Here is a 22,006-nt window from a genome sequence, read left to right as displayed (position 1 = left end):
CACAATCCCTCTGCCACGGATCCCATCCCTCTACCACCATTACATCCCCCCACCACCCCTCTACCACTGATCCCATCTCTCTACCACATCCCATCCCCCTATACCTCTGCCCCTGATCCCATCCCTCGCACCATCCCATCCCTCCCACCATGCCTCTGCCCCTGATTCCATCCCTCGCACAGTCCCATCCCCCACCATCCCTCTGCCCTTGATCCCATCCCTCCCATTATCCCTTCCCCTTCCCCATCCCTCTGCCACTGATCCTATCCCTCTACCACCATCCCATCCATCCCACCATCCCACTGCCACTAATCCTATCCCTTCATCCCATCCCCCCCCACAATCCCTCTGCCACGGATCCCATCCCTCTACCACCATTACATCCCCCCACCATCCCTCTACCACTCATCCCATCCCTCCAACCCATCCCCCCACCATCCCTTTGCCCCTGATTCCAACCCCCCCCATCCCTCTGCCCCTGATTCCAACCCTCCCACCATCCCTCTGCCACTGATCACAACCCTCTCACCATTCCTCTGCCACTGATCCCATCCCTCTGCCACTGATCCATTCCCTCTGCCACTGATCCCATTCCCCCACCACCATCCTATCCCTTCACACTCATCCCTTCCCCCTCACCATCCCTCTGCCACTGATTCCATCCCTCCCACCATCCCTCTGCCCCTAATCCTAACCCTCCCACTATCCCTCTGCCACTGATCACAACCCTCCCACAATCCCTCTGCCACTGATCCCAACCCTCCCACCATCCCTCTGCCACTGATCCCATCCCCCCCCACCACCATCCCATCCCTCCACAACAATCCCATCCCCTTCATCACCATCCCATCCCCCCACCATCCCTCTGCCCCTGATCCCAACCCTCCCACCATCCCTCTGCCCCTGATCCAAACCCTCCCACCATCCCTCTGCCCCTGATCCCAACCCTCCCACCATCCCTCTACCCTTGATTCCAACCCACCCACCATCCCTCTGCCCCTGATTCCAACCCTCCCACAATCCCTCTGCCCCTGATTCCAACCCTCTCACCATCCCTCTGCTCCTGATTACAAACCCTCCCACCATCCCTCTGTGCCACTGATCCCATCCTGCCACCACCATTCCATCCCTCTGCCCCTGATTCCAACCCTCCCACCACCCCTATGCCCCTGATCCCAACCCTCCCACCACCCCTCTGCCCATGATCCAAACCCCCTCATCATCCTTCTGCCACTGATCCCATCCCATCCTCCCTCTGCCACTGATCCCATCCCTTCACCACCATCACATCCCCCCACCATCTCTCCGCCACTAATCCCATCCCCCAATCCCATCCCATCCCTCCACAACATCCCATCCCCCCTTAACATCCCTCCGCCACTAATCCCATCCCCCACCACCATCCCATCCCTCCACAACCATTCCATCTCCCTCCACCATCTCTCTGCCTCTGATCACTTTCCTCCCACCATCCCTCTGCCACTTATCTCATCCCCCCACCACCATCCTATCCCTTCACAACCATCCCATCCACCATCCCTCTGCTCCTGATCCCATCCCTCCCACCATCCCTCTGCCCCTGATCCCAACCATTCCTCCATCCCTCTGCCACTCATCACAACCCTTCCACCATCCCTCTGCCACTGATCCCAACCCCCTCACCATCCCTCTGCCACTGATGCCATCCCATCCCTCTCACCATCCCTCTGCCACTGATTCCATCCCTCCACCACCATCCCATCCTCCCAGCCTTCCTCCACCACTAATCTAATCCCCCCATCCCTCCACAACCATTCCATCCCTCCGCCATTAATCCCATCCCCCCACCACCATCCCATCTCTCCACAACAATCCCATCCCCACTAACCATCCCTCTGCCACTGATCCCATGCCTCCCACCATCCCTCTGCCACTAATCCCATCCCCCACCACCATTCCATTCCTCCACAACCATCTCATCACCCTCCACCATCCATCTGCCCCTGATCCCATTCCTCCCACCATCCATCTGCCCCTGATCCCAACCTTCCCTCTGCCACTGATCACAACCCTCCCGCCATCCCTCTGCCACTGATCCCATCCCTCCCACCACCCCTATGCCACTGATCCCATCTCTTCCACCATCCCATCCCTCTGCCCCTTATTCCAACCATCCCTCTGCCACTGATCACAAGCCTCCCACCATCCCTCTGCCACTGATCCCATCCCTCCCACCATCCCTCTGCCACTGATCCCATCCCCCGCCATCATTCTGCCACTGATCCCAGCCCCCCACCACCATCCCATCCCTCCACCACCATCCCATCCCCCCACGATACCTCCGCCACTAATCCCATCCCTCCCCAACCATCCCATCCCCCTCACCATCCCTCTGCCACTGATCCCATGCCTCCCACCATCCCTCGGCCACAAATCTCATCCCCCCACCACCATCCCATCCCTCCACAATCATCCAATCCCCCTCCACCATCCCTCTGCCCCTGATCCTATCCCCCTCCACCATCCTTCTGCCCCTGATCCCATTCCTCCCACCATCCCTCTGCCACTGATCCCATCCCTCCCACCATCCCTCTGCCCCTGATCCCAACCATTACTTTATCCATCTGCCACTGATCCCATCCCTCTGCCACTGATCCCATCCCCCCACCATCCCTCTGCCACTGATCCAAACCCCCTCACCATCCCTCTGCCACTGATCCAACCACCCTCACCATCCCTCTGCCACTGATCCCATCCCATCCCTTCCACCATTCCTCTGCCACTGATCCCATCCCTCCACCACCATCCCATCCCCCCAGCATCCCTCCACCACTAATCTCACCCCCCACCACCACCATTATCCCTTTGCCATTAATCCCATCCCCCCCACCACCATCCCATCTCTTACAACCATCCCATCCCCCTCGCCATCCCTCTGCCACTGATCCCATCCCTCCGCCACTAATCCCATCCCCCACCACCATTCCATCCCTCCACAACCATCCCACGCCCCTCCACCATCTATCCCATCCCTCCCACCATCGCTTTTCCCCTGATCCCATTCCTCCCACCATCCATCTGTCCCTGATCCCAACCATCTCCCCATCCATCTGCCACTTATCCCATTCCTCCCACCATCCCACTGCCTCTGATCCCATCCTTCCCACCATCCCTCTACCCCTGATCCCATCCCTCCCACCATCCCATCCGCCCACCATCCCTCTGCCCCTGATTCCGCCCATCCCTCCATCCCTCTGCCACTGATCACAACCCCCCCACCATCCCACTGCCACTGATCCCATCCCTCCCACCATCCCACTGCCACTGATCCCATCCCTGCAAACCCTCCCACCATCCCTCTGCAACTGATCCCATCCCTCCCACCATCCCTCTGCCACTGATTCCATCCCACATCCCATTCCCCCCCATCACCATTCCACCCCCCATCACCATCCCATTTCCCCCACCATCCCTCTGCCACTGATCCCATCCCTCCATCCCATCCCTCTGATCCCATCCCTCCACCACCATCATATCCCCCCTGATCCCACATCCCTCTGCCACTAATCCCATCCCTCCACCACCATCCCTCTGCCACTGATCCCATCCCCCCACCACTATTCCTCTGCCACTGCTTTCCCCTCAACTGCCATTGATCCCACCGCCGCAACTGATACCTTTCCCTTGCCACTCATTCCATCCCTCCCTCCCACCACCACTGATCCCACCCCCCCCCCCACAACCACTACTGCCACTGATCCCAAGGGGTCCTTGGTCCTTAGGAGGATGTAAGGGGGGACTCTGAAGGTAGTGTTTTAGTACCTCCAGAATGCCCCCATTATATCTTTCAGATTGCTGAACTACCAGGGTCTTAAAGGTCGCACTTGCGGCTGGGCCCTGGCATTCCACCTCGATGTGGGGGCCTCAAGACAGCAGGAGGGGACCCGCTGCAAAACATGAGAAAGGGTCCCGAGATGGGGTCGGGGGCGCCCTTCATGGCTTCTTGCATCGGGGCCCTTAAGGTTGTAGTTACGCCTCTGTTTGTTATCAAAGTATTATTTGAATATAGTTCATTAGGAATCTGGGTAATGCTTTGTTTGGGTAAGTGACATCCATTAGAACTGCTCAAACACTTTTTATCCATTTTATCTCCAGTCATATTTTAACTTTGGAATGTAGAAGGGATTATAGAGTTTTGCTTTCCTATAGTACAGAACTGTTGTTGACTTAAAACATATTTGTTTTAAAAAGCATTATATATTGTATTACAATTTTTCATATACAGATATGCTGTATCATTTATTTTTCTTGTTCAATAGGTTTTTCCAAAAAAATATAACAACAAGAAGCATAAGATACAATTTACAAGAATAGACCATTGTGATAGAGTAGGTATAAATCAAGTACAGAAATAGTCACTAGCTGAACATGGTCAATTTGCTATTATGCCACAAAGTAAAATTCTAGAACTGGATAATTGTAGTTTGTCCAAATATTTGATGAAGGGCCATCTAAGATTTACAAACTCGGTCTGAACGGTGCCAGCATTGGACAGTCTATGAAGTGTGGAAAACCATGTTCATCTGACTGCTGTGTAGCAGTCTGGTTATATCATTAGAAATAGATTATACAAATCAAACACAATGCGGGCTACTAAGAGGTAGAGGGTATCAAGGACAAAAGAGATAGAGAAACAAAGTAGGCAAGAAGGGAGAGGAGGAAGAGAAGATAAATTCCCTGAATGTAGAGCTTCCCCTGAGGAGGCATCAAGTGGGGCACAATGTTGTGTTCCTATTACCATGGCAGAGAGAGAGAGTTCGAACATCTCTGAGGCGATTGCGAAATCCTGTGCTACTGGGCAACTCCACCATATGAGCAAATGCATACCCAGCTCAGAACAGACATGAAAGCAAAGGGCTGAGTGGTTAGGGGCAAACTTAGTGGTTCTGGCAGGGACTAAATACAAACGAGTAAGCACCTTGTATTTGGTTCAACCGCAATTACATTTGACAATGGTTGCTGACCAAATTTCAGACTGTTCTGCTGTTTCAAAGGTGCGATCTAGGTCACTTTCCCACTTGGCAACATTTGAGGGGGGGCTCTCATCTGGCTTAGTGAGTAACTGGGAGTAGAGCGTTGAAATGAGTGTTCAAATATGCGGGTCCTGATTGCAGACATGTTCAAACAGTGAAAATTGATTCAGTGAAGTGAATTGTCTGTATTTGTATACAGAGTAAAACTTTTTTTTATTTGGTGATAGCGGAATAATTCTGATTGGGGGAATCCAAATGACTCGCATAGCGTTGGAATTGGCAGTAAATATGTCATCAAGACAATGTTGTGTACTCGGAAAAGACCGGATGTGGACCAAGCCCGAAACGTGGTGGAAGATTCCTAGGCTGGGTTTAAGGAATGAGAGAAGAGGATTATGCGGGGGTTATAGGCCATACGTTGTCTTGAGCCTATCCCACAGCGAGAGAAAGTGTTTTGTGACCAGGTTGTTTTGAATCGTTTATTTTAATTTTGCAAGTAATATCATATTTATTTATTTATTTTTATATGAAGACTTTAGTGAAGGCTTTAGTAAAGGTTACTTTACAAAGTAAATAGAGGCTGTTGACCTAAATCAGCTCATAGATTATAAATGTTTTTTTCTTTCAACCAGTAGGTTAAAAGGAAAAAAAATGAGTTGATTCCCTCAGCCACGCATTCAATATGAATGGGGGAATCCTCCCACTGGGTTATTGTATGCGGAGAACGGGGCAATGCTGGCTACAGCTGGCAGGGCCAATCGCACATACATTTTTCAACAGGGCAGTTATACAACCACCCTGCCCATACATGGATTGAAATTTGACAAGTCTCTGCTGAAGTGGGTGAACTTCAATCCATATATGGCTGGCATAACACATTGAACAAAGAATAAGCGTGTTTATGTTCAGTACCTGACCATGTACAGTATAAAGGAAATGAAGAAAAAAAAAAAAAAACACAATGCATTTTATTTGCATGACTGGTTCATTGAAGTGAACATACTGTCATTTTTTACCAAGTTAAGTGATGCTAACTAAACAGTCACTAAAACTTTACTAAGTCAGCCCCTTTTTTTTAAAGTGGTAGTAAACTCCATTTTACCACTTGTACCTAAAAGTAAGCCTATAATAAGGCTTACCTGTAGGTACTGTGAATATCTCCTAATTTTCACTGTTTAGAGATATTCACACTGCATTCACACAGCATGCGCTCTGAAGCTCTGGCATACTTTGGCGGACCTTCAAAGCCCGTGCCATAAACAGTGGGTTCCGAGCACATTCGCAGGAGTGACGTCATCGTGCCCCCAGCCAGCCATGTAGCTGGAGGCTCCGAACCAGGAAGGAAGACCAGGGGAAAATGGAAGCCCTGTCAGCGCTGACAGCGTGCTGCTGGAGGGCTTTCTTTTAAGGTAAGTCTCTCATAATGTGCTAGTATGTGATGCATACTAGCACATTATGTCATTGCCTTGCAGGGAACGTTTTTTTAACCGCTTGCCGACCGCCCACCATAATATTACTGCGGCAGCACGGCTCGGCTGCGTCCAGTCACGTAGTACTACATGACTGGAGTGCATGTGGTTTAGACACAGCGGGAGGTGGGCCGAGGGAGGAGCGATCGTCTGGGAAACCAAGAGAAGACCCGCCTGCTTATGTAAACAAAGCAGGCTGATCTTCTGTCAGACAGGCAGGGACAGATCAGCACTGAAACTGCGATCTGTCTGTGCCTGTCACAGAACCCCCCCCCCCCCCCACACACACACACACACAAACACTCACACACACACACACACACAGTCAGTAAGCATACAGGCATACATTTAACCCTTTTGGTGACCCCCAGTATTAACCCCTTCCCTGGCAGTGTCATTTATACAGTAACAGTGCATATTATTTAGCACTGATTACTGTATTAGTGTCACTGGTCCCCAAAAAGTGTAAAAAATGTCAGTTAGGGGTCCGATCTGTCCGCTGCAATGTCGCAGTCTTGCTAAAAATCACAGATCGCCGCCATTATTAATAAAAAAAATAAATAAATAAAAAGTCCAGAAATCTATCCCGTAGTTTGTAAATGCTATAACTTTTGCGCAAACCAATAAAAATACGCTTTTTGGGATTTTTTTTTTACCAAAAATATGTAGCAGAATACAAATTGACCTAAACTGATAAAAAAAATGTTTAATTTTTTTTTAATTGGGAATGTTTTATAGCAGAAAGTAAAAAATATGGCGTTTTTTTTTTTAAATTGTCGCTCTTATTTTGTTTATAGCGCAAAATCTAAAAACCGCAGAGGTGATCAAATACCACCAAAAGAAAGCTCTATTTGTGGGGGAAAAAGGACATCAATTGTATTTGGGTACAGCGTCAGACGACCGCGCAATTTTCCGTTAAATAACGCAGTGCCGATATTTAAAAAAAGAAAAATAACGCAGTGCCGAATCGCAAAAAATGGCCTGGTCATTAAGGGGATAAAATCTTCTGGGGCTGAAGTAGTTAAAAAAAATGTTACTGTGGTTTACAGTTCATAAACCTGTACTGTTATAATGTATTTCTCTATTAATAGTGTACAATATATTAATCTCTAACATATGTTATTTATTTTCAGAAATCTGCAGAATTATTGAAGGATGTTAGTATATTTCTCTGTGAATACCAAGCTTGTAAGGTAAATGTTATTGTGAGTCTAACAAGGTTTTCAAAAAAAGGCCTTTGTTAAAAGCACTGTTTATGAATGCATTACTATACAAAATAATGTCTGTGAAGGGTCTCATTTATTCAGGTCACGGTATACCCAGTAGTAGTAGTTAGTCATATTCATCTTACGTTATCTACTACTAGGTACACAAAGGGGTCAAGTTATTAAAACTGGAGAGCGCAAAATTGTGTGCAGCCCTGGATAGAAACCAATCAGTTTCCAGGGGTTTTTGTCAACGCTTAATTGAACAAGCCGAAGTAAGAGGCTGACGGTCTACCATATACAGCTGCACCAGATTTTGCACTCTCTAGTTTTAGTAAATCAACGCAAATGATTAAGTAACATATGAAGCAGCTTCTCCAAAGAGTAAACAAACTAACAAACTAAAAAGCCAGTATGTGAGTTATGTGCAGAAGAGTTAACTTGATTACTACTTCGAAAAAAAAAAAAAAAAATTCCACCATCCTCAGCTAATTTTGGATCATCCTTTTTAACTGCAGAAGAATGAACTAAAGTAACTAAAATAAAAGTAAAGCTAGCCATATAGAGGGTTTGAATCTTGGCTGGTTTAGCAGGAACCTGCTGTGATTAGAACCATGTATGAGCAGGCTGAATGTACAAATTGGGTACACCCGGCCTGCCGGATTTTACATGCATTTATTGCTAGCTACTTTTATAGCCTGGAGAACACAATGACTTTGCAGGAGGGATTCCCCTGTCAACACTGTCAGTGTTGATGGGGGAATTGAGTACATTTCTTTCCTGCAATCCCTTTCCTGCAATCTATGGCCGGCCTAAGCTAGATAAACTAATTATAAATAAGGATAAAATGGTTCAAAATCTCTCATATAATTTGTAATTTACCAAATATGTTTTTTTTTTTTTTTGTTTTGTTTTTTTTAATGTCTGTGTTCCATTGGAAAGATTTCCTTTTACTTCCCATTCTAGAGATACAACAGAATTAAAGATAGCATTCCTTTAAAATAACAGGGATTCACCTCTGCTATCACCTTCGCTTTCATACGAATTTTCTCATACGACAGAATTCAACTTCAGAAGTCATGTCATGTGTTGGATTGTTTTGTATATGTTCTTTCATCTCTGAGCATGCCTAGTCTTGCTCTTAAGATTTTTTTCGGATGAAAACTGTATTAATTAAATATAAATCGAACGTTGTATTGACATAAGATAAACATTTTATAGCCTGCACATCCAGTTTTTGTCGTCCAAAAATCCGTAATCGGCTGTCGAAAGCACTATACTAACAATCCGAAAATCGGCAGATCGTTCGTCGGACGAAATTTCCATTCTGGTTTTCGTACGGGCCTTAAGACAGCTGTCACTGGAACAGGTGGAAGATTTTTTCAAATCTTTTGTTCTGATGACTATAAAATTTTGAAAGGATCATAACTTTTTTGTCCTGTAAAAATAGTCTTTAGGACAAATAGTGAGGGTAATTCTGCCTAGCGGGGAAATTGACAGCAGTAAAATTTGACGGGGGCTTTAACCACCTTAGCGGTATCCCCGAGCGTGACTCGGGGTGGATTTTCTATGCTAGGATCGGTATCCCTGAGTCATGCTCGAGGTGGATGTGCAGAGCGCGCACCGGTGTCTTACCTTCTCCTGGCGATCCAGCGATGATCTCCCATTGCTGTGATCGCCAGCCATCTGAGATCCCCGCCGCTCTTCCGTCCTCCGTCGGTCTGATGACTTCCTAGTTCCGTTCCCTCCATGGGAGCGGAACTAGGGAGGGAAATTCAAACGTTGAACGTTGCACAAAACACAAACACACACATAACATTTATATTATATATATATATATATATATATATATATATATATATACATATATGTGTACATGTGTGTATATATATATATATATATATACACACATATATATATATATATATATATATATATATATATATATATATATACACACATATATATATAATATAACGCATGAATTATAATCAAATCAATAATATAATTTTATTATATAATATAATATAATATATATATATATATATATATATATATATATATTATATTATATATTAAAATTATATTATTGATTTGATTATAATTCATGCGTTTGTGTTTCAAATTTATCACATCTGGGATGTCTACTAGAGTCTTGTTTTGGTCAGGTTTAAGTCAGTAATTACTAAGAATTGTAGGCCTATAATACATAACGCCAAATTTCCATGAAAAAAATTGTATCGCTTTTGGTACAGAATTCCTGACATAATCATACCGCCAGGGAGGTTAATCCTTCCCAGCTCTATACATGCTGTGGGGGACATTTATAAAACAGTGAATGTGACATTCACAAAATATTTGCTGCGGATGAATCAATTACTGCAATTTAAAATACATGCAATTAGATTTACCCGCAGCTAATTTTTGGTGAATATCACATTCACTGCTTTATTAATATTCCCTTTTGAATTGGTAATATTTAATACCACGTCTACTTATTGTGTATACATGATTTTTAACCCACCTAGTCCTGGCATCCCTTGAACATGGTCTATACGTCTAGGGGTGGGAAGGACTAGCAGATCATATGCCCATTGTGATTGGACGCCACAGTGATCACATCATCAGCAGCCGGTCCTGCTGGCTGACGATCATTAATAGAGACTGAAAGCTGTCTTTTAGAGCTTGATCACTGTGCTGAGGGAACACAGGGAGCACACTCTCAGCACAGAAACCTCTGCCACCCATAGATGCATATGTGCAGTGTGTGGGCATTAAAGCCCACCCTGTTTGTTATCGCACATATTTGCTATGTGAGTGGCAGAGGTTAATAACTATTTTTGATGCTTAATACATAAAAATGCTCTCTCAAATATGTTGCTTTACTATTAAAAGATCTATGATTTATTACATGACATAAAGGTAGGTTATTGTGGTATGTGAGCTACTCCTTTACCCATTTAAAACAATAGTGGTTGTGAACTTTGCTCTTTGTCCTAATACAATAAATTCTTAAAATAAAATAATGTTCACCGAAAATAAAAATATTAATACAAAAAGTCATGATATTCAGAAGGTTGAGGTGGTAAGAAACATACATAATAAAGTTATAGTTGGGGTATTCATAAATGGTGTCATAGACACCATTTAAGATTCTGTTAAAAAAAGGCAGGCATACAGACATATACATGAATCTGTTTGTGTCTGCACTGAAGAAGATGTGTCCACATTGGCCATTTCTTCCTCAGTGCACTTTCTCCTTCCCCAGCCACTGTGCTCATCACACTGACAGACACATGGGCAAGGATCTTTGTACTAGGCGAGGTAAAGTCTAATGGGGAGCTAAGAGACTATTCCCCCATGAGGTCTGCTTTACTTTTGATTAATATTGCACAGCAATGGGCTGACCCATAACCACTATTTAGTCGAAGAGCAGCTTTAGAATCCGGCCACTGCTGTGCACTGTCAATGAACCATAAAGCAAATTTAGTGGGGAACTAGTCTCTCAGTTCCCCATCAGGCTCCGCCCCCCCCCAAAAGACATTTCCAAAATATGGGCATTGCCCATACTTGGGTAATGATATTGCCTACATCCACATTAATATTTAGCTTTCAGCGGGGGGGGGGGGGGGGGGATTTTAAATGAGATTAGATTAGATGGGGATTCTTCACTGTGCAAGAAGCAGTCACATTATGATATAGCTTCCCAGCACAGTCACAGCCCACTATGAGTACTGCCATACCTCTGTACACCCACTAAGGGTAGGTCTTAGTTACCACCAGTTTCTTATTCTGAGAACTGATGGTAATTCTTTAATAATTTGTTGCTCCCATAGCAGCGCTAGTAAGAACTACCTGACGTTTCCCCACGTGTCAGTAATGTTGCCTGAATTGGGCTCAGGTAGTTCATAAGGGGACTACCTCCAATAAGGGCAGTTTTGAATCCCCCCGAATGTCTTTAATGTTTCCATTTATTCTTGACAAGCACTGCTTAATGACTTCCAACAGATCTGATTGAATGTTTCATCACCATAAAAGATTTTTGGTGTCAAGACTTCCTCTTTCATTTGCCATGACATTATTGACTAATGGACCTCACTACAGAATATTCTGACAGACAGGTGCACAGAAAAAAAGCTGTCATCTATCTAAAGGCATTCCTCAAAATGTTATTGGTTTGTTGAGGTGGTTTTAAGGGTCCATGTACACTGCAACTTGTAAACGGCCATTTAGGAGCAGTTGGGCGTTTTTTTCAGAAGCCCCTGAACCCACCTCTATGTTATCTTATCTGTCCATGTACACAGGGTCATTTACAGTCATTTGCAGGCAGTTAAGTTCAGGGACGTTTTTTGGAAAGCAATTAGTTGCGTTTGAACGTGTATTTCCCGGCGTTTCAAACGCGAAAACGCGACTGAACGCGGCCGAACGCGACCGAACGCGATGACCCTTTTTTAGCGCTCACGTTTTTCTGTTTTAAAGGGGAATGATTTTTTTTACCTCTAGGAACGGTTTTAAACGCAAAAACGCGGGTGCAAACGTGACACATCGGACGAAAAAAAAAAATTCCAGCATTCAAGGGACTTTTAACAGTGTCCCGTGTACATGAAGCCTAACAGATTTTATTTCTAATAAGGCAGTTTGTACGATGCAATCTCTTGTTACAATAACTGTAATCTTCTCTGAAATAATCTTACTTAGGCATCTAACAATATATTGATTTTATACAATGCATGTGCTGTGTATTTTATGATCATTAACATTATTTATATGCTATTTCCTTTTAGTAAATTTGTCTCTTATTTTTATTTATTTTTTTAGGAAGGTGAAGACTTCTGTAATTCTGAGAATTATAAACAAACGCTTACGACTTTCGTTAAGGGAGCGGTATGGAGTACTAATAATATTACTTCTGTTTGAATCCCACTTTAAGAATAAATCTTCTTTTTCTTTCATTGCCAATGTGAAAATTAGAATTTATTAATGACATTCATGAGAACCTTGTTTCACCCCTAACAGTAATATGCCAGGCATACAGTAGGCAATTTTGGGCCAACGCGGTTGATATCAATCAGTCATTAATCACAATCATTTATTCCTTTCTATTAAACATATAATACAAAATGGGATGGAAATTCATTTCCCCTAATCAATGCTTACTCTCTTTACTCAGGCGGCTAAATAGAATTGTAATGGAGAAAAAGAAAGGTGCTACTTGGTAGGGAGATAATTAAAGCCCCTTTCACACCGGCGGACCATTTAGATCCGCCTGTCCTTTTTTTGGCAGATCTGAATGGTCACCCCATGCATGTCTATGGGGCATCAGATGTCAGCGGAGACATTTCCACTGACATCCGATCCGATCCGTCAAATCTGGACGGATGGAAACCCTATTTTCCATCCGTCCAGCGGATCGGATTGGATGGGATCAGATGAGAACGGAGAGATGGTCCGTTCCCATCCGATTCCCCCATAGAGATGCATGAGGAACTGACAGCTGTGTCTCCGCACACAGCACGGAGAACAGCTGTCATCCTCCTGCTCAGCGGCGGAATCGGCAGATCGATCCCCTGCTGAGATAAACGGAGTCCGTCCAACGGACGGACTGTGTGAAAGGGGCCTTAGTAAAATTGTTGCTTTGCCTTGCACTCCTGGAAGGCATTAAGAAAACACTAAATATTTTGTAATATCATTTAAAAATGTAATTAGCATACTTGAATTTGACTTGGTATAAGCCTCTTGAAATCCCTTGCAGAGAAGTACAGCAGTAGGGTTATTCCAGTCTTCTACATGAACATGAGTGCTTACTGACAGAAAGAGAGAACAGAGGAATGATTTCTCCAGTCTTCTGCTCCTCCTTAATTGTACAGGCTCAGGCTGCAAACATGGTGGTAAACTACTATATTCCTTAAGGATAAGTTCACCTTTACAAAAATGTCAGTGCATTTGTAACATGTTACACCCTGAATAAGGGCCCATTCTCATTATAATACTATGCTAACACACATGCATTACTGTGCATTATACTGTGCGTTATGTGTTGCATTAAACAGCCTATTTATTTGAATTTTTATATTTTCAAAAATAACCATTTGTTGTATTGTTATTACAATGCAGTTGCCATAAAATGAAAGTGTATGCTCTGACAGGGATTTCCTTTATTCTCTAATAATGTGCTTTCTAATCTCTTAGGCATGTTTTGGCTGTGGAATTGATAAAATGATTGGTACTGATTATACCCTTGTAAGTCTCTTTCCATCTACCTTTTTATTTTTTTGATATCATTTAAATATAATGTTTGCAATGTTTTTTTTATCTCATGAACCCCATTCAAATATCAAAGTGACAGCAAACCTATCAAACTCAGTGGGGCTGATTCAATAAAGAACTTGAGAAAAGCTCACTTGAAGTGGTACAGTATTCCTTTAAATCATCTGATCACACACACAAGACAAAATCTTAATTTTAAGGCCTCGCGCACACTGCACGTTAAAAAAAAAAAACGCCAAAAGAAAGCTGTAGCTGTAGAAGGAGGGGTTTTTTTTAGCTTTTTTTGCAGTAGCAGTTTTCAGGTTTTTTTTTTTGCTTTTTTTTTTTCAGCTTTAGCGTTTTTTAGCAAAACTATACTCCCACAAAAGCTTATGACTCAAAAATGTAGATAAACGCCGTACAGCTGCATTTTTCAGCGTTTCTAATCTTTTAGAGCGTTTTTACAGCTGAAAAACTCCTCTCAAAACCCACTATTTCTGGTGTTTTTTTCCAGCCAGAAAACACCCCTGACAAAAACTGCTGATAACAGCCTATGTGTGCATGAACACATAGGATAACATGCTGGGCAGTTTACTGGCTATAGAAAAAAAACGTCTGACACCAAAAAAAGCAGCTGTAAAAACATCCAGTGTGCATGAGGCCTTAAATACACCTCCTTGTGGCTTGGTATTCAAAGTGCACATTCTTTGCACCATAAGAAAGATCTACCCCAGTAAACCAATTCAATGAGCAATTAAGATATGCAAATGATTAGGGTGAATCCAAACACGAACAGACAACTGCTGGAGCACTTTACCTCTTTGGCAGCTGACTGCAGTAGGGGGCAGTGTGCTGCTTGATTCAGCGCATCACACACCGCTCCCTTTTTTTGTTTGTTTTTGTACAAACTTAACTCGAGGTGTACAAAAGTATCATGTGATTCTGTAACAACACGCTGCAAAATAAAATGTTTGCACTTTATTTCAGCAGGCTGCAGTGCAGATCATGGCTGCATTGCAGTGTGAATGGGACCTTGCGGTGACAGGCATTTTAAAATGCTGTAAAACACCTGTCACCGCACTTTGTGTACATTCCGCATTCAGAACAAACAAAGGAGATTACTGATCATTACTTCTTTGGCTTTTGCATTTAGAAATGAAAATAAAAATAATGGCAAAATGTTTTCCCAAAGATTGGTAACACTTTAAATAAAAATTAGCTGCATGGTTAGACATATACAGTACATGAAATTTAAAGAAATATTTTATTCTCATGGGTGTGCTCATGTGTGTGTGTATATATGTATATGTATATGTATATATATATATACTGTATATATATAAGAGAAAAAGTCCACAGGGATTGCTGCACAATTCTTTCTTTATTGGAAAGATATCCAAAGTACATACCAGTACAATATCATAGTATTTCAATCGTAGGTTAACATCCTTCCTCATACAGAAATACATGTATATGTATATATATATATTCTGTGTGTGTGTGTGTGTGTGTGTGTGTATATATATATATATATATATATATATATATATATATATATATATATATATATATATGTGTGTGTATATATATATATATTGTGTCTCTATCAAAGTTCATACATTATCATAAGCAATAAATGCTGATGTGAAAAATTAAAATACGGTATACAAAAAGACTGATAGCTTACAGGGGTGTATTTATTAAAGCAAAAATGCAATTAACTCAGTGATAGAGCATGTACATATGTTCTGTGTGACTGGGAAAAAAAACAAATGTTATTGGGCTATTTCCTATAATTTTTTTTAGATTTTCATTGATTTAAAACAGAAAATAAAGCATTTGGTTACTGGATGCTGCTATATATCATAGGAAATCCATATGATTCCTATAGAGAGATTTACTAAAACTGGAACAGAGAATCTGGTTCAGTTGTGCTTGGTAGCCAATCAGCTTCTAGCTTCAGCTTGCTCAATTAACCTTCCTAGCGGTATTCCTGAGTGTGGCTCGGGGTTAAATTTCAGTGCCAAAAGCAGTAACCCCGAGCCACACTCGGGGTACCGCTAGGAAGATCGCTGGATCCTGGAAAAGAGGGTACTCACCTTGTCCCCGGGATCCAGCGATGTATGATGATGGCGGCGGATCTTCCTCCCGATGCTCTGTGTGCCCCGGCTTCCGTCTCCTGCGACGTGACGCTTGCAGGGGGGTGGAACCGGCGGCAATTTCAAACAGTAAAACACACCAAACACACTGATACATTGCAATATATATATATATATATATATATATATATATATATATATATATATATATATATATATACAGTGGGTACGGAAAGTATTCAGACCCCCTTAAATTTTTCACTCTTTGTTATATTCCAGCCATTTGCTAAAATCATTTAGGTTCATTCTTCTTCCTCATGAATGTACACATAGCACCCCATACTGACAGAAAAACACAGAATTGTTGACATTGTTGCAGATTTATTAAAAAAGAAAAACTGAAATATCACATGGTCCTAAGTATTCAGACCCTTTGCTCAGTATTTAGTAGAAGCCCCCTTTTGATCTAATACAGCCAGGAGTCTTTTTGGGAAAGATGCAACAAGTCTTTCACACCTGGATTTGGGGATCCTCTGCTATTCCTCCTTGCAGATCCTCTCCAGTTCTGTCAGGTTGGATGGTAAACGTTGGTGGACAGCCATTTTTAGGTCTCTCCAGAGATGCTCAATTGGGTTTAAGTCAGGGCTCTGGCTGGGCCATTCAAGAACAGTCACGTTGTTGTTGTGAAGCCACTCCTTCGTTATTTTAGCTGTGTGCTTAGGGTCATTGTCTTGTTGGAAGGTAAACCTTCGGCCCAGTCTGAGATCCAGAGCACTCTGGAGAAGGTTTTTGTCCAGGATATCCCTGTACTTGGCCGCATTCATCTTTCCCTCGATTGCAACCAGTCTTCCTGTCCCTGCAGCTGAAAAACACCCCCACAGCATGATGCTGCCACCACCATGCTTCACTGTTGGGACTGTATTGGACAGGTGATGAGCAGTGCCTGGTTTTCTCCACACATACCGCTTAGAATTAAGGCCAAAAAGTTCTATTTTGGTCTCATCAGACCAGAGAATCTTATTTCTCACCATCTTGGAGTCCTTCAGGTGTTTTTTAGAAAACTCCATGTGGGCTTTCATGTGTCTTACACTGAGGAGAGGCTTCCGTCGGGCCACTCTGCCATAAAGCCCCGACTGGTGGAGGGCTGCAGTGATGGTTGACTTTCTACAACTTTCTCCCATCTCCTGACTGCATCTCTGGAGCTCAGCCACAGTGATCTTTGGGTTCTTCTTTACCTCTCTCACCAAGGCTCTTCTCCCCCGATAGCTCAGTTTGGCCGGACGACCAGCTCTAGGAAGGGTTCTGGTCATCCCAAACGTCTTCCATTTGAGGATTATGGAGGCCACTGTGCTCTTTGGAACCTTAAGTGCAGCAGAAATCTTTTTGTAACCTTGGCCAGATATGTGCCTTGCCACAATTCTGTCTCTGAGCTCTTCAGGCAGTTCCTTTGACCTCATGATTCTCATTTGCTCTGACATGCATTCTGATCTGGGAGGTCTTATATAGACAGGTGTGTGGCTTTCCTAATCAAGTCCAATCAGTATAATCAAACACAGCTGGACTCAAATGAAGGTGTAGAACCATCTCAAGGATGATCAGAAGAAATGGAAAGCACCTGAGTTAAATATATGAGTGTCACAGCAAAGGGTCTGAATACTTAGGACCATGTGATATTTCAGTTTTTCTTTTTTAATAAATCTGCAACAATGTCAACAATTCTGTGTTTTTCTGTCAGTATGGGGTGCTATGTGTACATTCATGAGGAAGAAGAATGAACCAAAATTATTTTAGCAAATGGCCGCAAAAGAGTGAAAAATTTAAGGGGGTCTGAATACTTTCCGTACCCACTGTATATATACACACACACACAGTGCACAGTGTATATATATATATATATATATATATATATATATATATATATATATATATATACATAAAAAGTACAGTAAAACTGCAGGAAAGGGGACTGGGGGGGCAAACTAATGTGAATTTATTTTATATATACACACACAGTGCAGTGGTGTATTTAGGTTTTGTGCTTCCCTAGGCCTGACTAAACTTGGGCACCCCTAATTTAAATATGACCCACCCCTTTCTGTAAAGGCTACACCTTTTCTTGTTTATGACCCGCCCTGTCATCTGTAAACCACAGACCACAACCACAGTCTATCAGTGCCCATTAGTGCAGCCTCATCAGTTCCCATAAGTTCAGCTTCATCAGTGCAGCCTTATCAGTGCTCATCAGTGCAGCCTCATTACTGCCCATCAGCGCAGCCTCATCAGTGCAGCATATCAGTGCGGTCTCATCAGTGGCCATCAGTACAGCCCCATCAGTGGCCACCAGTACAGCCTCTCAGTGCCCATTAGTGCAGCCTATCAGTGCATCATATCAGTGCCCATTAGTGCTGCCTTATCAGTGCAGCCCTATCAGTGCAGCTTATCAGTCCTGCCTCATCAGTGGCCATCAGTGCAACATATCAGTGCCCATCAGGGCAGCATATCAGTGCAGTCCCGTCAGCTTTTTTGCTGCCCCCCTGCAAAGTGCTGCCCTAGGCCTGGGCCTTGTTGGCCTAGGCCAAGATACAGCACTGACACAGTATATATATATATATATATATATATATATATATATATATATATATATATATATATATATATATATATACACAGTATACATACTTTAACTTATTTAAAGTTATTTATTATATTATAATTTATGATTTTGTGTTTCAAACTTTATCATACCCGAGATGTTATAAAGAAGAACGTACAGTAAAAAAAAAAATCATATGTGAATAGTTGGTTTGGGCTGCTCATTCTTAAGAATTACATGCAAAATAATGGTACCGCTTTCAGCACCTAAATTCAGAAAGAATCATACTGCCAGGGAGGTTAAAGTGATTGAAAAGTCTCTTTTTTTTTTTGTTTTTACAAAAAATAATAAACTTGTTATACTTACCTGCTGTCACGTACAGTGGCGGCCGGTGCATAGGGGGCGCCAGGGCGCCGCCCCCCCTAAAGAAAAGAAGAAAAAAAAAAAATTAAAAAAAAAAAAAAAAAATTACAAAACGACCAATAAAGTTTGAAAAAAAAAAAAAATTGCGTTCGCCGCCGCCGGCCGATGTGGAGGCGGGGGGGGGGGGGTGGGGTTACGACCCAGAAGAGGCGCCGATTGGCTGCCTTCTGGGGGCGTAACCTGGGCGCAAGGCAAATAGTTTGGAAACCCCCACTTCATGGATTCCTGGCTGTGATTGGTCCAGCCTCCAGCCTGGACCAATCACAGCATCCAGGACATCCGACGCTGACCCCGCTGAGCGCCGCTGACGTCACTCGCGTGCGTCATTCTCCTCAGCAGTGGACCGGAGTCGGACCCGGACGGACGATGGAGTCGGGTGGACACTGGGCGGGAGTGACGGCGGCACCGGAGAGGAGACCACCAGCATCTGATCCAGACGACCGGACCAGTCACCTCACCAGGCCGCAGCTCGAGGAGCGGATGTCATCTGCTGGAAGTGGAACTGGAAGAAGAGAAGACATCACCACCGGTAAGTGAGTCCTCGTGGTCCCTCCTGTCCTGTCAGTCCTCCACTCCAGAGTCCAGGGCCAGGCTAGTACTGTCATACGATGCACACCTATTATCTACTTTCCTGATGGGTGTCCTCTTTTCCCATCTATGACAGTTGGGACTCAGGCGAGCAGGTGAAGAGTCAGTGCAGGTCAGCACGGTGTATGGCAGGGCTCCTGTCCTGGGGGTGACAGTCAAGTCACCATGGGGTGAGCATGCTCTATTGAAAATATATGAATAAAAGTATTCCTACCATAGGATCAGCAGGTGTTCTAAGTGGCTGGATCTGCACCCTAAGTGCCCTCAGGGAGTCAAATGATCCTTAGATTACTGCAACATAATCCCTTTTCAAGATCATTCTGCATTTGAGTAAACTAGTGGAACTGCTGCCTCTGCCCAGAGGCACACTGAAGCGATGGAGGCTGGTCTTCAACCTGGCTCAGGGGTACTTTAGACCCAGTATTTGTAGCTGGTGACTTTTAATTTAAAAGAAAAATGACTTGAGTTTCTCATTAAGATCAGCGACAGCATGGTTCTTGTGCTGCAGAGGCAGGACACTTTCCAGTTACCTTCTTAAAGCTCCTCTCTGGGAATGTGGTAATCCCCACTCACTGGATCACTAGCCCCCACTCCTGAAAGAGCCCCCAGCGATGGATTAGATACAGTGGAGTTAAGTGGGTAGAACACAGTTTCAGAAGCTTGTAAAAGGGTGGGGGGGGGGGGGGTTCAAGTTTGCAAAGAGATGGCCTGTCATGTGTGAGGATCATGTACCAAATGAAGATGACTTTGTTCAGTCTTCTATTTTTCTGCTTTCTCCATTTCCTGTTAGAGTCATCAATCATCCATAGCCTCCCCCTGCGCCTTGTCTGCCATCACCAGGACTATTGCTCACTGTAAATCAGTGGAACTAATACAACCATTCCCATGGCAGAGGTGTTAAACAGTTATACTCCAGTCAAATTTTCTTTCAGATCTTTATTGCACTGTATGTCCTTATTTGAGACTGAGACTGTCAGTAAATGGTAATCTCCCCAGCAATGTATAGTAGTGTGCAAAGGGTTCATTTAGAATCTCCCTAAGAGATATCAGTAAAATATAAAAATCTGACAGGTAAACAATTTTGTCTACAACAGCATTATATTTATAACCACAGAGATGGCCCTTTTCTTCCAAGTTAACTGGCTCCTATTAGTTATGCTGGAGGGTTTCCCTTGCTATTATTGGTCTCTGTAATCATACATGCAATATTTTAACCCTGATTATTGATGGAAAGATTGAGGCTTTGCAGATGATTGCAGAGCATGTAGTTTTCTGCTGTCTACAGAACCATGGAACATGACACTGATTTTACGGTTTTCCAATCCCCTCTAGATGACCTATATATTAGAAAAAGTAACAGGTAACAGTAGGTCTGTGAGTTTAATGCACGTTTTTTGATGGCTTTAACTATTTCAGCATCAAATATGTTCCTCAAACCTTGGCTGATGACATGCTAGTGACTTTGTCGCTAGCAATCCTGATGCTGACAATTTGCCATGATCAACAGTGGCAGGATCACTAAAAGGCTGCCTGTTTTGTCCTTATGGAATCACTCTCTGTAGCGGAGGCAGCAAGATGTCAGTCCCATCACTTTACATTGAGATTAAGTAGTGTTCAGGATAGCAACATCTTGGTATGTGCGACTACAGTCACATAGTAGTTAAGGTTGAATAAAGACAACAGTCCATCCAGTTCAATCTGTGCAGGTGTGTGTGTGTGTCAGTGACGATATTCATGTTCCATATCCCTGATTATTGTGTTCTTTGAGATGCACGTCCAAGAGTCTTTAAAAAGTATTGATACTCCCAGCTGATACCACCAATTGTGGAAGAGAGTTCCACATTCTTACCGCCCTAGGTGGGTAGAATCACTGTCAGATTTTGTTGCTATCCTTATCCCAGTTATAAAGATTTTCCTTCATATCTAGTGTGGTCGCCAGAAACAAAAAGTAAGGTTACATCACCCAAAGGAGATACCGACAGCAAAGATACCCAAGAGAGGTTTTTTTTCCGTCACCATACTATAAAATATATGTTGAAGCACTACAATAATCCATAGAGCAGTTTTTATTGTTTGCACACATTTATCCGTATGTTGTTAAAGTATAACTAAAGGCAAAACTTTTTTTAAAATGTTGGATGAAGTGGAGAGGGATTAGAACACCTATACATTTTTATTGCTGTCTGTCAGTGGCGGCCGGTGCATAGGGGGCGCCAGGGCGCCGTCCCCCCTAAAAAAAAAAGAAGAAAAAAAAAATTACAAAACGACCAATAAAGTTTGAAAAAAGAAAATTGCGTTCGCCGCCGCCGGCCGATGTGGAGGCGGGGGGGTGGGGTTACGACCCAGAAGAGGCGCCGATTGGCTGCCTTCT

The 22,006-nt window shown here is 43.5% G+C and overlaps 1 long non-coding RNA gene across 1 annotated transcript in view; it reads left to right on the top strand.

Annotated features, from left to right (window-relative positions):
* Positions 1–12,575, top strand: part of LOC309561033 — a 31,675-nt gene extending 19,100 nt beyond the window's left edge. The window contains exons 2-3 of the long non-coding RNA XR_014225544.1: positions 7,615–7,674; positions 12,505–12,575. This is a non-coding gene — a long non-coding RNA (uncharacterized lncRNA). The remainder of the gene's footprint in view (positions 1–7,614; positions 7,675–12,504) is intronic.
* Positions 12,576–22,006: the final 9,431 nt, after the last annotated feature.

This window comes from Pelophylax lessonae (genome assembly GCF_965119305.1).
Source record: "Pelophylax lessonae genome assembly, chromosome: 8".
Classification (NCBI taxonomy): Eukaryota; Metazoa; Chordata; class Amphibia; order Anura; family Ranidae; genus Pelophylax; species Pelophylax lessonae.
The sequence above is the reverse complement of the archived record's forward strand: the minus strand, read 5'-3'. Positions and strand labels throughout refer to the sequence as shown.